The sequence below is a fragment of the Hemicordylus capensis genome, chromosome 16 (genome assembly GCF_027244095.1).
Source record: "Hemicordylus capensis ecotype Gifberg chromosome 16, rHemCap1.1.pri, whole genome shotgun sequence".
NCBI classification, from domain to species: Eukaryota; Metazoa; Chordata; class Lepidosauria; order Squamata; family Cordylidae; genus Hemicordylus; species Hemicordylus capensis.
The window spans coordinates 2,682,735-2,699,343 of NC_069672.1; the positions used below are offsets into that span (position 1 = coordinate 2,682,735).

The following is a 16,609-nucleotide window of genomic DNA, read 5'->3' on the forward strand; positions in this document are numbered from 1 at the left end:
TTGCTCTTCCACTGAGTTACAGCCCCGACCCGAGGAGTTATGGTCCCATCGAGTACACAGAGTACCTTTTCACATCTGGTAATGGGCAAGCTTTTCTTTTTTTTGACGGGTTGATAACATATTGCTGGACAATTATGATTTCCCCTTCGCAGCTTTTATCAAACGAACAAACATCTATTTTGCTCTCAAATCAATCTGGGACCGGCTACTCCCGAGTCAATGAATACCCTCAGTGGCAAGCGGAGAAAAGCCTCCAGTGGTGCATAATGGGGAAACGCTCAGGAGGCGACCCATGGGGCGAAAATGGCAGTGCTCCGATCTAAGTACCCACAAGCGTCCCTATTTTCATCTCTGTGGGTTTTATTGGGGGGGGCGCATTTGCAAGGAGCTGCAGAAAATAAAGTTCCAACATCCCTGCGAGAAGCTTTGACTTAAGTAGCAAGTTGAAGGCACAATGGCCCTTGAATTTGTTTGACTGGTGTTCGAGTGCTGAATCGGGAAAGGGAACGCAGAACATGAAAGGTTGGAAGAGGCAGTCTCCCAAATGACCGGTGGCTGTCAGCCTGATCGAGAAACAAAAGAGGATTTAATCGGCAGGGGAGGCCAGCCCTCATGTTCGGAGGACTCTGTGGTGGGAGGCTGTGGGGCCCCCCAGGGAAGCTTCTGAGATTCTCCTTGGGTTTTGGAGTTCTGAACCACTGGCTCTTCTTTCCCAGGCTGAATGGATGCTTCCGGAATTTCCCAATAGTCCACTTAAACAAAAACAGAACAAAACAATCTGAATTTTGCTCTGTCTGTGCATATACAAAATAGAAACAAGTAGCCGCTGAAATGTGCGGAAGAGGGCAACCAAGATGATCAGGAGCCGGGAGCACTTTTCTTATGAGGCAAGACGACAACATCTGGGGCTATTTAGTTTAGGGGGGGAAATGACTGCAGGGAGACATGATAGAGGTCTATAAAATCATGCATGGTGTGGAGAAAGTGGATAGCGAGGAATTCTTCTCCCTCTCACACAACACTAGAACCAGGGGTCATCCCATGAAATTGATTGCCAGGAAATCTAGGATCAACAAACGGAAGTACTTTTTCACACAACGCATAATCCACTTGTGGAATTCTCTGCCACAAGATGTGGTGACAGCCAACAACCTGGATGGCTTGAAGAGGGGTTTGGATCACTTTATGGAGGAGAGGTCTATCAAGGGCTACTAGTCGGAGGGCTATAGGCCACCTCCAGCCTCCAAGGCAGGATGCCTCCGAGTCCCAGTTGCAGGGGAGCAGCAGCAGCAGGAGAGAGGGCATGCCCACAACTCCTGCATGTAGGCATCCAGTGGCATCTGGTGGGCCACTGTGTGAAACAGGATGCTGGACTAGTTGGGCCTCCTTTGGCCTGATCCAGCAGGGCTGTTCTTATGATGTCTACTAGGTCAAACTTTTGGTCCATCTAGATGGAGCTGCTCTGGGAAGAACACCTGCCTGCTTGCATGCAGAAAGTTCCAAGTTCCTTCCCTGGCAGCATCTCCAAGATAGATCTGAGAGAGACTCCTGCCTGCACCCTTGGACAAGCTGCTGCCAGTCTGGGTGGACAATACTGAGCTAGATGGTCCAAGGGTCTGACTCAGTATAAGGCAGCTTTCTATGTTCCTATATATTTTGTCTCTACAAAACCACATGGGGAAAAGGATTCTGGGCGATCCTCCGGAGATCTGGAGGGGAGGGGGGGGAAAGCCACATTCTGCTGTAGACACAAACCTGCTTCCATTACTGCAAATGTCGGAAAGCTGTTAGGACATTGCTCTCTTCCCCCCACCTCCTTGCTGTCATGTTCCTGTCATCATTACGAATTGCTTGGTAAACATGCTGCACAAGCAGGCCTCCATTTCCATTTATTTTGACGCGGGAGCGAAGCGTCCCTACCCCGTATCGGAAGCCGATTTCATATGCAAGGAATAGCCCAAACCAGGGACGCCGGGAAGAGAAAGGTAGGGAGAGGAATGGGGAAATTGATTTGTTGATTGCATAGATGGAAGCACACAGCAGGAATCACGCAAGTGCGCGTGGTACCTCCAGGCACCTGATGGATATTGATGACGCCCATTTGGAAACACGCAACCAGCATCTTCCGGGGAGGAAATTCATCTCACTTTTTCTCTGCAGGCATTTCCCGACAGTGACAGCCCAGAGGAAAATGTGGAGTCTCTCATGACTCTGATGACAAGCGGGAACTTGGAAAGGCCAGGGTGGAAGAACCTTGACCTTCCAGCAATTTCTGGGTCACAACTCCCATAATCCTCAGCCACAGTGGCCATTAATGAGGGATTACATTAATGAGGGCAGCTGCCATATACTGAGTCAGGCCTTTGGTCCATCTAGCTCAGTATTGTCTACACAGACTGGCAGAGTAGGCAGTCACTAGGAACTGGCAGGCAATTTGACCAGAGCAGGACTTCAGGACCTTGGATAGCTCCAGCTGTCCCCATGGGCTCCATTTCCATAGAAAAACGGAGCCCATGCTATGTAACTGGGCAAAGAGGCACCTATTTACATTGGAACATAGGAAACTGCCATATATTGAGTCAGACCCTTGGTCTATCTAGCTCAGTATTGTCTTCCCAGACTGGGAGCAGCTTCTCCAAGGTTGCAGGCAGGAATCTCTCTCAGCCCTATCTTGGAGATTCTGCCAGGGAGGGAACTTGGAACCTTCTGCTCTTCCCAGAGTGCCTCTATCCCTTAAGGGAGAATCTCTTCCCGTGCTCACACTTCTAGTCTCCCTTTCATATGCAACCAGGACGGACCCTGCTTAGCTAAGGGGACAAGTCAGGCTTGCTACCACAAGACCAGCTCTCCTCTCATGACTCAGTAGAAGGCAGTTTCCTGTGTTCCTGTGTTCTAGGCAGGCAGGCAGGCAGGCAGAGAGAAGGAGATGCACCTCCGCCCACAATGAGAGAGAGAGAGAGAGAGAGAGAGAGAGAGAGAGAGAGAGAGAGAGAAGAACTGAGTTAGGAGTGATCATTTCTGCAAATCAATAGTGAAAAGGTGTGTGTATGTCTGACTAATTCCTCAAATGGGCCACTGATGAAGCCCAGCATGGTCTAAACGCCTCTGGCCAGACGATCACTACCTAATGTTTTATCTGCATTCTGATTCTGAACTTAGTTCAGTCTTTATTACATTTTTTTGGCCAGCCTGAAGTAAAACACATTAAAACAGCACTGAAGCAGCAATGAAACAGGCGATGCTCGAAACTGTAGATGCCGTAGCGGTGAGTAGGAAGGTGCAGTGTAAAAGCAAAAAGTGATACCCTGCTAACAAGTTACTGTCGGAACTCCCCGCTGGCCACGGGCCGAAAAGATGGAGGCCACACCTCTCCCAGGTACAGTCAAAGCTGGCCAGGACCTTCCCTGGTTGCCAGGAAGAGCCAGGATACCTGTGGACCAACAGACCATGGATGGGTCAGCATGACAATTAACCCCCTCCCCAGCACCTCTGAGGCCTCTTCGCTAGATGTGGAACATAGGAACATAGGAAGCTGCCATATACTGAGTCAGACCATTGGTCTATCTAGCTCAGTAGTGTTTTCACAGACTGGCAGCGGCTTCTCCAAGGTTGCAGGCAGGAGTCTCTCTCTCAGCCCTCTCTTGGAGAAGCCAGGGAGGGAACTTGAAACCTTCTGCTCTTCTCAGAGCAGCTCCATCCCCTGAGGGGAGTATCTTCCAGTGCTCACACTTCTCATCTCCCATTCATATGCAACCAGGGCAGACCCTGCTTAGCTTAAGGGGACGAGTCATGCTTGCTGCCACCAGACCAGCTCTCCTCTCCAACAGGAGCAGAGGAAGGAAGGCAGTCGGGGTCCACAGGCAAGTGCGTGACCGCGACTATTCAGCTGCAATAAACTGTAAAGCTAAATTCTGAGCGGTCTTCTCTTTGTTACAAGCAATCTCCCAGTCTCCGGGTACATATTGTGAAGATTGTTTATTGAATGTTTCATGTTGATGTCGCTTAAAGAACATTGACTCATCTCGGTTGTTTTCTGGTGAGATTTTACTTGGCTTTGGGGGTATTAAATGCTTTACTACATTAGGTAAGGGGTGCCGTCGAGTCGGTGTCGAATCGTGGTGAGTCCACAGAGCCCTGTGGTTGTCTTTGGTAGAATCCAGGAGGGGTTTCCCATTGCCTCCTCCCCTCAGTGTGAGATGATGCCTTTCAGCATCTTCCTAGATCGCTGCTGACCGATATAGGTGTTTCCCATAGTCTGGGGAACATCCCAGCGGGGATTCGAACCGGCAATCTCTGGCTTGCTAATCAAGTCATTTCCCTGCTGTGCCAGCAACCATGAGGGTGCCAGTTCAGGGTGGTGCTTTGTGGGTGGGGTCTCCTGAGATTTCCCCCGTGTCATAGATCGGGTTAAGGTTAGACTTACAAACACATCCCACCTCTGATGGGTCTATTAGCATGGCCCGCCCAAGAAGGTTATTCAATCCAATAGAATTCCAAGAAGTCGTGGAGGGATTTAGATTTGACTCTGCCGGCAATTCTGCTGATGCCCTACGAAGAGTTGGAATAACGAACTCAACGGAACAATAGACATAATTGCTCCTCAGCGTCCTCTCCGACCCGCTTCAAAAAGTGGCCCTGTGGTATACGGACGAATTCCGGGAGTTGAAGCGGCAAGCTAGATGGCTGGAGAGCAAGGGGAGAGAGGCTCGCTTCGAACGCCACCGCTTACAGCAGAGAACACATTTGAAGATCGACGCTCCGGCAATGTGTGCGGCAAAGACGCGGCTCTTTTCTGTCCACGGCATATTTCTGCTCCTGTGGTATATAGGAGTTGAAGCAACAAGGTGCAAGCGCCTGGAGCACAAGGGGAGAAAGGCTCGACTCGACTCGAATCCCACAGATTACAACACAGAGCACATTTGCAGATCCACACAATTGCAGCGTGCACGTTTGCTCGGGCAATGCGCTCAGCACAGAAGAAGCTCTCTGCTGGCTAGATTGCATCTGCAAGCTCACGCCCGGCAGAGCTGTCAGGATTGGGAGAGGGGGAGTTCACACCTCTCTTCACTCCCTTCATCAGTATTCGGACAAATCAGTTCCCCGTTGTAGTCCTTGATCTCCTGCACTGGACTCAGCAGGGGGACAGTGGGACTGACCCTGTTACGAGAGCAAGGCCTTGTGGGTCGATACGGACATCTCGTGAAGGCTCGGGGAGGTCCCGTGAAATGCCCGACTGAGGTCTCGGTCAGGGCCATGATCTCGTGAGATTTGCCCTCCGTGCCCGGGGCTTTATAACCGGCTGGCCAGTGATGAGCGGCCAGAACTCGATGAGGGCTTCGACCTACAGGAGCCTGATGACTCATTCTGGGACACAACGGAAGCTGTCCAGGACAGAGCTCCCTCCCTGCTCCAACTCTGAGGCCTGTCGGACTCCTTTAAAACCTTCAACATTTTATTTAAAAAACCTCCTTTAAAAAAAAGAGGAGAGCTGGCCTGGTGGTAGCAAGCATGACTTGTCCCCTTAGCTAAGCAGGGTCCGCCCTGGATGCATATGAATGGGAGACTTGATCTGTGAGCACTGGAAGAGATTCCCCTCAGGGGATGGAGCCGCTCTGGGGAGAGCATCTGAGGTTCCAAGTCCCCCCTCCCTGGCAGCATCTCCAAGTTAGGGCTGAGAGAGACTCCTGCCTGCAACCTGGGAGAAGCTGCTGCCAGTCTGTGAAGACAATACTGAGCTAGATGGATCAAGGGTCTGACGCGGTATATGGCAGCTTCCTCTTCTGTGGGTGGAGGCTCTGAATCTGGACTCAGAGGAATCTTCCTTTTTTTTTCTTCTTTTTTTGAGGAGGAGAGCTGGTCTTGTGGTAGCAAGCATAACCTGTCCCCTTAGCTAAGCAGGGTCCACCCTGGTTGCATACGAATGGGAGACTACATGTGTGAGTGCTGTGAGATATTCCCCTCAGGGGATGGAGCCACTCTGGGAAGAGCAGAAGATTTCAAATTCCCTCCCTGGCTTCTCCAAGATAGGGCTGAGAGAGACTCCTGCCTGCAACCTTGGAGAAGCCGCTGCCAGTCTGTGCAGACAATACTCAGCTAGGCGGACCAAGGGTCTGACTCAGTATATGGCAGCTTCCCACGTTCCTAACCCCACAGCAAGTGGTGACCCCATGCCCGTGGGGAGGCGTGACAGTAAGAAAATCCATTCTTCATTTTTCTATTTCATTTTGAGCACCCGTTCCAATAGGAACAGGCCCCTCCAAACCAGAATCGGCTTTGCTTTCCCCCACCCCACCTCCCTGCTCCCATCTCCTCCATTCTGCTCACGTTCCTTTGCCTCCGTACTCTTCAGAACAAGTGAGATCTCAGCTCTGGGGATCGCATGTGTCTGTTCTTAACTTTCAAACACTTCGTGGGCTGTGGAGCCATGTGGCTTTCCTCACGGTGTGAAGGGAAGCGTGTGGTTGCTCTGAGGGAAGAGGCGGGTGTGAAAACGATTCTGCTCGAGTGGGTGAGGAGGAAAGCATTGGAAGTTTGGGGCTTATGGATGTGCGGGGGAGGTGGAATTACAGCACTTCCGAGGGAGAAGGGGCCTTGAAGGTCTTCTAGACCAACCCTCGGGATCTGCTGGCTGTCCAGCCCCTGTGTGAAAACCTCCAGCAAAGGAGAGCTCACCACTGCATGAGGCAGAGAGTTCCACTGTCCAACAGCTCTAATGGTCAGGAAATTCAGGGCGACCACACCATCTGGGACAGACTGCAGAGGATTTGGGGGGCCCCAGGGATTGTGGAGGCCCTGGACCTCTGGTTCTAGTACTACACTCAGGAGTAACAGAGATCAAGTTTCCTCCGTCTTCTAGGAGACAGCCCTTCCAGTATTTGAAGACTGCTGTCATATCAATCCATCTCTTTAATTCGGTCAATGACCACCTTAACTTCTACTGTATCTCCCCATTGTCTTCTCCTCTACAGGCTAAACATACCAACAATAACAACAATAAATATTTATATTCTGCTTTTCAACAAAAGTTTCCAAAGCGGTTTACAGAGAGAGAGAGAGAGAGAGAGAGAGAGGTAAAAGAGAGCCAGTGTGGTTTAGTGGTTAGAGTGTTGGACTAGGACCAGGGAGACCAGAGTTCAAATCCCCATTCAGCCATGAGACTCACTGGGTGACTCAGTCATGTATCTCTCAGCCTAACCTACCTCACAGGGTTGTTGTGAGGATAAACATAAACCATGTACGCTGGGCTCCTTGTAGGAAGAGTGGGATATAAATGTAAAAATAAGAGAAATATATAAGATGGCTCCCTGTCCCCCAAAGGGCTCACAATCTAAAAATAAAAATAAGATAGACCCCAGCAACAGCCACTGGAGGGATGCTGTGCTGGGGGTGGATAGGGCCAGTTACTCTCCCCCCACTAAATAAAGAGCATCACCACGTTAAAAAAGGTGCCTCTTTGCCCAGTTAGCAGGGGTACCTATCCAGCTTCTTTAACCATTCTTCATAGGAATTGGTTATCAGATCCCTCACCATAAGAACATAGAAGATAGGAAGCTGCCTTATACTGAGTCAGACCCTTGGTCCATCTAGCTCAGTATTATTTACACAGGCTGGCAGCGGCTTCTCCAAGGTTACACGCAGGAGTCTCTCGCAGTCCTACCTGGAGTTTCCAGGGAGGGAACTTGGAACCTTCTGCATGCAAGCATACAGAAGCTCTTCCACTGAGTTATGGCCCCATAAGGGGCATCTCTTACAGTGCTCACACATGTAGTCTCCCATTCAAATGCAAACCTGGGCAGCCCCTGCTTAGCAAACCTGGGCAGACCCTGCTTAGCAAAGGGGACAAATCATGCTTGCTACCACAATATCAGATCTCCTTTCTATCAGCTCATGTTCTCGGTGATTAACAAAAAAAACCACCCACCCCAAGTAAAATCTGAGCATCACAAATGACCTTGTCTCAGTTCAAGGTGACTGTGGGTCAGTGAGAAGTGATCATGAGTGGACGTCACACATGGTCACGGACCAATTTGCCCTGGAATCCTGGGATCCATTTTATTACACTCCTGAATCCCTGCTCTCCAAACGGGGAAATCCTCCAGCTCAATCCTAATATAGATATATAGTATTTCTTGGCATACGTATGGTATTTGAATGCTATTTTTCCCCCTTAGTCCTTAAAACCCCAAATGGAAAGGGAAGATATTGAGACTCTCCTTCTTAATGCAAATATGACCCTCATTCAGATTCAAATGAAATTATACGGAATAGTATCTGTAGCAGTGGAGATAAATATGGTAATAACGCGAAGTTTTCTGTGATTTCCCCATTAAAATCTACTCCAGGAGGTTATTGTACCGGGAAGCTCTTGCCTCCCAAGGTGGATATCAGACAGCAGAACAGTGATTGGAAACGAAACCAAACCCAAAACACACATTTTTTTAAAAATGTTATAATTGGCACCACATGCTTTGTCAGTTGCTATGACATCAAGGCACTCGAGACATTCTGCCCTGTTAATTGCTGTGCTGGGATTGTCTGACATGGCCCTGCCCACCTCCTAAGGCTATTGGCTCTCCCAAGGATCAGGCCTATAGGAAGCTGGCTGCGGTCTGATTGGACCCTGCTGGTGGCGGCCCCCTAGGCCACGCCCACTGCGTGTGGCGTCAGGTGCAGGGGGAGTGGCCATATTCAGAAACAGGGCGGCACGGCCCCATTTGTGAGATGCATCAGCCAGCCCTGGGTTCCCAGTCTGGCTGGGAAGGCATCTCTCTATCTTCTGAGGCTGGAAACCCAGCGCAGGCTGAAGTGTCTTGCGAATGGGTCCACGCGGCCCTGTTTCCACATATGGCCACGCCCCGACACCAGATGTCAGACGCAGGGGCCATGGCTAGTTTGGACGGGGCGGTTCCACCGGGAGTGGCGGTCGGGTTCTTGGGACCCATTCGCACAGTGGTGGCTATGCCCCGCTATGGGTCTTCACTGAGGAGGCATAGGGCCCCATACCAGGCCACTCAATGCCACTGTGGTGCCCAGTTCCAAGACAGATGGCCACAGCTTTCATTTCCATGCCATTTCACTTGAGGGGCCCTGAGCTCGTTCTCAAAAGCAGGAAAAAAGAGAGTCGGAGGCAGTAAACCCAGATATCCGTGAATGTGTGGACACATGGGAATTGCTCCCACCCAGCGGTCTCAAATCTGGGTAAGCCAACATAGGCAGCTGCCTTATATCAAATCAGACCATTGGTCCATCTAGCTCAGTATTGTCTACATAAACAGGCAGTGACTTTCCCAAGGTTGCAGGTTGCAACTGGCCCTCTCCACCCCCCAGCACAGCATCCATCCAGTGGCTGTTGCTGGTGTCTACCTTATGTTTCTTTTTCGATTCTGAGCCCTTTGTGGACAGGGGACCATCTTGCATAAACCGCTTTGAGAATTTTGTTGAAGGGCAATAGCAGTAGGAATCTCTCTCAGCCCTATCTCGGAGATGTTGCCAGGGAGGGAACTTGGAACTTTCTGCTCTTCCCAGAGTGGCTTCATCCGCTGAGGGGAATATCTTGCAGTGCTCACATCTCTCTCTCTCTCTCTCTCTCTCTCTCTCTCTCTCTCTCTCTCTCTCTCTCTCTCTCTCTCTCTCATATAAATAGATATCTAGGATAGGAGAGCTGGTCTTGTGGTAGTGGTAGCAAGCCTGACTTGTCCCCTTAGCTAAGCAGGGTCCACCCTGGTTGCATATGAATGGGAAACTTGATGTGTGAGCACTGGAAGAGATTCCCCTCAGGGGATGGAGTCACTCTGGGAAGAGCAGAAGGTTCCCAGTTCCCTCCCTGGCAGCATCTCCAAGAGAGGGCTGAGAGAGACTCCTGCCTGCAGCCTTGGAGAAGCTGCTGCCAGTCTGTGCAAACAATACTGAACAAGATGGACCAATGGTATGGCAGCTTCCTATGTCCCTCCCTCCCTCCCTATCTCTATCATTTAGATAAATGGATATCTACCTACCTAACTGCTACACCTGCTCCGCTCTGCCTCCAAGATCTGGTCCCATTTTGCTGGGAAGTTTTGTCCCTCCAGCAGCTGGTACCGATCTCTACCCGAAGTCCAGGGCTGATGGTTCCAAACCTTTCTGCTGGTGGGAATCTTCCCATCCCAGAAAGTCAGCACTCCCTCAGTGATAGTCCAGGCCATCAGCCTTTTCTTCTGCTCGACAGCCTGACTGTCTTCCTGAATGCCTGATGCAGACACATGATTCAGAACAAATCATTGTCCTCCAAATGGATGTGCTTTTTATAATATTCGGAAGGCGACAGCCGCACCCTGTGAGTTTTCAACACTGTGCTTCTCACCTCGCCTGGCATCTCCATTATGCTCACAAAAGGATATGTGGGTCAAATAACAGGAGGCAATTGAGATGTCTTTCCTACCCAGACACGAGGGCAGCACTGGAAAAGAGCGTTGTGTGTGGTGACAATCTGTGAACATCCTGTCACTGTGTCCCAGATCACTCGGGAAAGGACGAGAGCAATACAGAAACAGATTCGGCAAGTTATCCGGGTCACTCACCCCTGGCTGCGGCCATGATTGAAATGTATCCAGTAGATATCATGAGGGATACGGCCGAGAAGGCTTTTCAGCCATGGAGACCAGAATGGCAATTCTTTGGGGTCAGCGCACATCAGGGATGCTGCAACCCATATGCGCAAAGTGTTCAGAATTGCCAGGGTTATCTTTTCGTCTCTCTCTCTGGGTTTCTTCTTCTTTCGGTTCCTAGGAGTCTTTTCTAACAGGAGCGATTCCATTGGTGACTCTGAAAAAGCCGTTTCAAAGCGCTTTTGCGAGCGGACGGGTCTCTGTGGGAAATATCCCTTTGATACAGCTCTTCACCCCAGAAAAAGTGAGGCTGGTCTGAGTTTCAGTCCAGGAGCTGGGGCCAAAGTTTTATCCATCAGTACCGTCCTAGGGGACAAACGTTCCTTGCTATTTCTGGCAATGCCTAAAGCCCAATAAGTGAGAGCATTGTTGCACTTATAGCTTCCCCCCTGAGGTTATTCACACATATGTGCAAAACCAGCGAAGGGAGCCCAGCCTGGTTTGGCCATATGTGTGACCCACCAGGATCAGGCCAATCTCGGCAGCCCCATGGCAGCAAACCTGTCTCTGTAGCCACCCAATGAAATGAGGTCAAGGGAGTGACTGCTCCCTTAACCCTGTGTTTTGGCTCATGAGTTAGAGTTGGCACACTCAGGGAAGGGGCGGGGCGGATTCCCATCACCGCGCCTCCGGCTTGAACAGCAGGTGGAGGCTGCGGCCAGAAGTGCCGTTGCCCCGTTTCATCTGGTTCGCCAATTACGCCCTTCCCTTGACCGGCAGGCATTAATGTCAGGGGCCCATGCCCTGGTTATCTCCTGCTTAGATGATTGGAACACTCTCTATCTAGGGCTACCTTTGAGGATGATCGGGAAGCTACAACGGATCCAGAATCCAGCGGCTAATTTACTTATGGGGGCTAGAAAATATGACAGGGTAACCCCTCTCCTGCAGTCATAATCCTCAAGCAAAGGCCACTGAGGCTGGGGATTATGGGAGTTGAAGTCCAATAACACCTGAGGACCCAAGTTTGAGAATCACTGGGTTAGATCTTCTCAGATGGCCCTTCTGTCGGTCCCTGATTTCCGAGAGCTTCGGGGCACTAAGACCCGTGAAAGGGCCTTTTCGGTTGCTGCCCCACTTCTCTGGAACTCCCTTCCCCTTCGGATTCATTTAGCCCCTTCCTTATTGATTTCCAAATCTCTATTGAAGACTTTTCTTTTTCGCCAGGCTTTTGCCCTGTAGTTTACCTATTTGGGTTTTTGTTGTTGTTGTTTTTAGTTACTTTAGTTTTTAATTTAGAATGTCATTTCTAATGCTGTCTTGCTTTGCATGTTTTTGAACACTGCCCAGAGTCTTCGGAGTGGGCGGAATATTAAATGTTTCAAATAAATAAATAAATAAATAAATAAATAAATAAATAAAGCGCCGCACACTCATGCAGTGCATTATCAGGGCTCCGGTGGTGGGGTGATGTATGCCAGTGCATCCTGGCACCCCAACCCTTAGAGCTGCTCATCTGGGCAGGCGTCTGCGGGGAAGGTAGGTGTAACAACCCTTCCCTGCTGCCCACCTGCGGGCCCTTCTCACTGCTCGTAAGAAGAGGCTTTCTGTGTTATCACTACTTAGGAACCTAGGAAGCTGCCATCTACTGAGTCAGACCCTTGGTCCATCTAGCTCAGTCTTGTCTTTGCAGACTGGCAGCGGCTTCTCCCAGGTTGCAGGCAGGAATCTCTCTCAGCCCTCTCTTGGAGATGCTGCCAGGGAGGGAACTTGGAACCTTAGATGCTCTTCCCAAAGCAGCTCCATCCTCTAAGGGGAATCTTTTTCAGTGCTCACACTTCCAGTCTCCCATTCAGATGCAACCAGGGCAGACCCTGCTTAGCTAAGGGGACAAGTCATGCTTGCTACCACCAGACCAGCTCTCCTCCCTACCTTATCAATAAGGGATACTTATTTGCCCTATCCCCAAACGATTGTGGTAAAATTGCAGTCATTTTTGCACAGGTGTATGATCCGGGTTAGTGTCAGGTTAGACTGAACAAATGGTTGTCCTCTCTCCATGGAGTAATCTTGGGAGGACATTCCTGACAATTTCTATTTCCATTCCTCTGACCACATGGATAAGGTTTTATAATAGGTTTTTGGGGGACGGGGTTGATACTTTAAAAACCCTGTTGCAGATGTGGCCCCTGGGGTCAGGACAATCAAAGCATGAGAACACCTGGAAAGCTTTAAGCCTTGCAATGTTTCCACCTCTTGTACATCTCTTGGGGTGTGGAACTTGTCAAAAATCACCATAAGCATTTGTCCCCCCAGGTGGTATTGACCACCCCGGCTGACACATGTGCGATGCTCCTTGAAAGTGTCGACTCAGTGCGTGGCAGCTGTGAAAAAGGCCAATTCCATGCTAGGGATTATTAGGGAGGGGACTGAAAAATAAGAACGCTAGTATTATAATGTCCTTATACAAATCTATGATGCAGTCACATTTGGAGTACTGCGTAAAGTTCTGGTTACCGTTGCTTAAGAAGGATATTGTAGACCTGGGAAAGGTGCAGATGTGGGCAACCAAGATGATCAGGGGCCTGGAGCACCTTCCTTACGAGGCTAGGCTACAGCATCTGGGGCCCTGCCTTGGCGACTGTGGGGAGACATGATTGAGGTGTATAAAATTATGCATGGAGTGGAGAGGGTGGATAGAGGGACATTTTTCTCCCTCTCTCACAACACTAGAACCAGGGGTCACCCCATGAAACTGAATGCTGGGGAAATTAGGACCGTCAAGAGGAAGAACTTTTTCACACAGTGCATCATTAATCTATGGAATTCTCTGCCACAGGATGTGGTGATGGCCACCAGCTTGGCTGGCTTGAAAAGGGGCATAGACAAATTCATGGAGGACAGGGCTATCAATGGCTACTAGTTTGGTGGCTGTGGGCCATCTCCAGCCTTAGAGTCTTGATGCCTCTCAATACCAGCTGCAGGGGAGCAACAGCAGGAGGAGGGAGGGCAGGCACAGACCTCTTGCCTGTGGGCTCCCCAGCGGCATCTGTTGTGCCATTGTGTGAAACAGGATGCTGGACTAGATGGGCTTCCTTGGGCCTGATCCATCAGGGCTATTCTTATGAGACCAGACTGAATTCGAGACAAGCTTAATCATTTTTCCAGAATGGCAGACTTTTCGGAGTCTCTTTATAGTGATGGGAATGTTTTAAAAAGTTTGAATGTGAAGCAAGAAAGGGCAAAAGAAGAACACCATATTGAATAGTCTCCAGTGTTCAGTGACTGATTGCAAATTTGCAGTTTGGGAAGAGCAGGAATTATTTCCCGAAAACAGTTTGATTGGGCATCTGTGAGCATCTTTGTTCTCCACGACTGCTCTGAATGTGGTGCCATTTGTGGTCCCCGGCCGCAGCTCTTCCCTTCTTCCTGAATTTAATTGCATCCTGCTCATTGTATGACCCTGCCCAGTCATGGATATTATCTTCGCTGCTCATAGACAAACAGGTTGGGCTACATGGTGGCCCCTGCTAACTGAGCAAAGAGGCACCTTTTCAAAGTGGTGATTCTCTTTCTTGAGCAGGGGAGAGAGCAGCTGACCCTATCCATCCCCAGCACAGCATCCCTCCAGGGGCGGTTGCTGGTGTCTAGCTTATGTTTCTTTTTTAGATTGTGAGCCCTTTGCAGGCAGGGAGCCGTCTTCATTTATTTATTTATATCTTTGTAAACCACTTTGGGAACTTTTTGTTGACTACGAGATAGTTCATGACTACTAGGTGGTTCTCATGTGTGATACCTATTTTTACTTGCTAACAGCACTCCTCTTTCTAGAAAATAAAATTACATCACACACACTTAGGCTCACCATGGTTCTAGCCATAAGCAGAGGAGAAGCAATCTAAGTTTATTTTTTATTTATATATTTAACACATTCGTACACCACCTACAGATTTCTATACTAAGCAGTATAGAAATGCAATCAATCAATCAATCAATCAATCAATCAATCAATCAAAATAAATATATAAGTTTGTATACTGCCCCACACACAAGTTTCTGGGCGGTTTACACCAAGACAAGAAAAACTACCAATAAAAAGATTTAAACATTTCAACTATTAAAATTTAAAATGTTGAAACTATTAGAACACAATTAAAACAGTATCTAATTAAAAGCCTGGGTGAAGACGTTCTCTTGAATACCCAGGGCCCAAGCTGTTTAGGGCTTCATAGGTTACAACCAACACTTTGTATTTCGCCTGGAAGCCTATCGGCAGCCAGTGTAACTCCAGCAGTAAAGGAGTAACATGGTCCCTCCGAGATGACCCAGAGACCAACCTGGCTGCCGCATTCTGGACCAACTACAGTTTCTGGACTACGTACAAAGGCAGCCCCACATAGAGCTCATTGCAGTAGTCACGTCTGGAGGTGACCAGCAGATGGACTACTGTTCTGAGGTCATTTTATCTCGAGAAATGGTCACAGCTGATACAGTTGCACTGTAGTTGAAGTAGAAGGAGGTAAAAACATGTAACAGCGCTCAGGCTCCCCTCCTTGGTCTAATAATAATAATAATAATAATTATTATTATTATTATTATTACATTTATATCCCACTCTTCCTCCAAGGAGCCCAGAGCGATGTACTACATACTTGAGTTTCTCCTCACAACAGCCCTGCGAAGTAGGTTAGGCTGAGAGAGAAGTGACTGGCCCAGAGTCACCCAGCTAGTCTCATGGCTGAATGGGGATTTGAACTCGGGTCTCCCCGGTCCTAGTCTAGCACTCTAACCACTATACCACACTGGCTCTCTGACGCAGGTATTAGAATGTCGACAACGGTAGGAATCGGGCCTCTCCCATTCTTCTATGTCCCGTGCAGGGATCTTCAGTACTGGATGGCTGAAGCAGATCGTTGGAATATAGGAAGCTGCCTTGCATCAATTCAGACCCTTGGTCCATCCAGCTCAGTATTGCCTACACTGACTGGCAGCAGCTCTCCAAGGTTTCAGGCAGGAGTCTCTCCCAGCCCTACTTGGAGATGCTGCCAGGAAGCAAACCTGGGACCTTCTGCATGCCAAGCCGATGCTCTTCCACTGAGCTATGGTCCTTCCCCGAAGTAGTTTTACTTTGGAAGTTGCCTTGTACTGAGTCAGATCCCTGGCCCATCTGGGTAAGGACTGTCAACACTGATTGGCAGCGGCTCTCCAAAGTTTCAGACAGGAGTCTCTCCCAGCCCTACCTGGAGATGCTGCCAGGGAGTGAACCTGGGACCTCCTGCATGGGAAGCAGATGCACGTCCACTGAGTTTCAGCTCCATCCACTATGGGGAATATCTTACAGCAGCACTCACATAAAGGCCGCCTTCAGACTTAACGCCAAACCGGAGGCAAACAGGCCAGAGGTATGATTTTGTGGTTTGCCGAAGGTGCGAAACCGCAGCTTTGTCACCCAACCGCTGGTCAGATTTCAACCCCAAACCTGAATTTGAACCTTCCGTTTGTAGCCTGTTTTGCTGCTGAAGCCTCAGGTTTGGCGGCCGCTTCAGCGGCTTCCGCTATCGAGAGGCTGGCTCAGAGCATCCCAGAAGGCATCCGTTCGAGGGCAGCTGTGGTTCTCCCTGGCTGCCTCTCAGAGCTGATGGCCCGCGCTCTGCGGTCTCCCGACTCCTCCTGACGTTGCCTGGCAACAGGGATGCTGCATCCGCAACTTCAGTGCACTGAAAGGGAGAGGACCACATTGGAGGATGCCCACTTTCTTCTGTGTCTTCTGGTCCCCTCCCATCCATCTGCACAAAAAAGATGGGACGAGAAGACGGGGACAGCAAGAGAGGTCTGTAGCAATTCAGGACTGCAGAAATAGGTGCACAACGACATGGGCAAAGGGCAGCTCTGTTGTTTTCCCAACAAAGGGTACACCTGCCAGGGGCGAGATACCCTGTCGCTGGGCAGAAATACTGACGTGCCAACCCCGTGCACAAACCTGTGGAAACCCTGGCCATGGAAACCTCCCTGTCGTCCAGTCATAT

General features: G+C 49.7%; 1 long non-coding RNA gene across 1 annotated transcript in view; it reads left to right on the forward strand.

Annotated features, from left to right (window-relative positions):
• The window catches only part of LOC128338677 (uncharacterized), a 187,432-nt gene that overhangs the window by 141,547 nt on the left and 29,276 nt on the right, over window positions 1–16,609 (forward strand). The gene's annotated exons all lie outside the window — the stretch shown is intronic.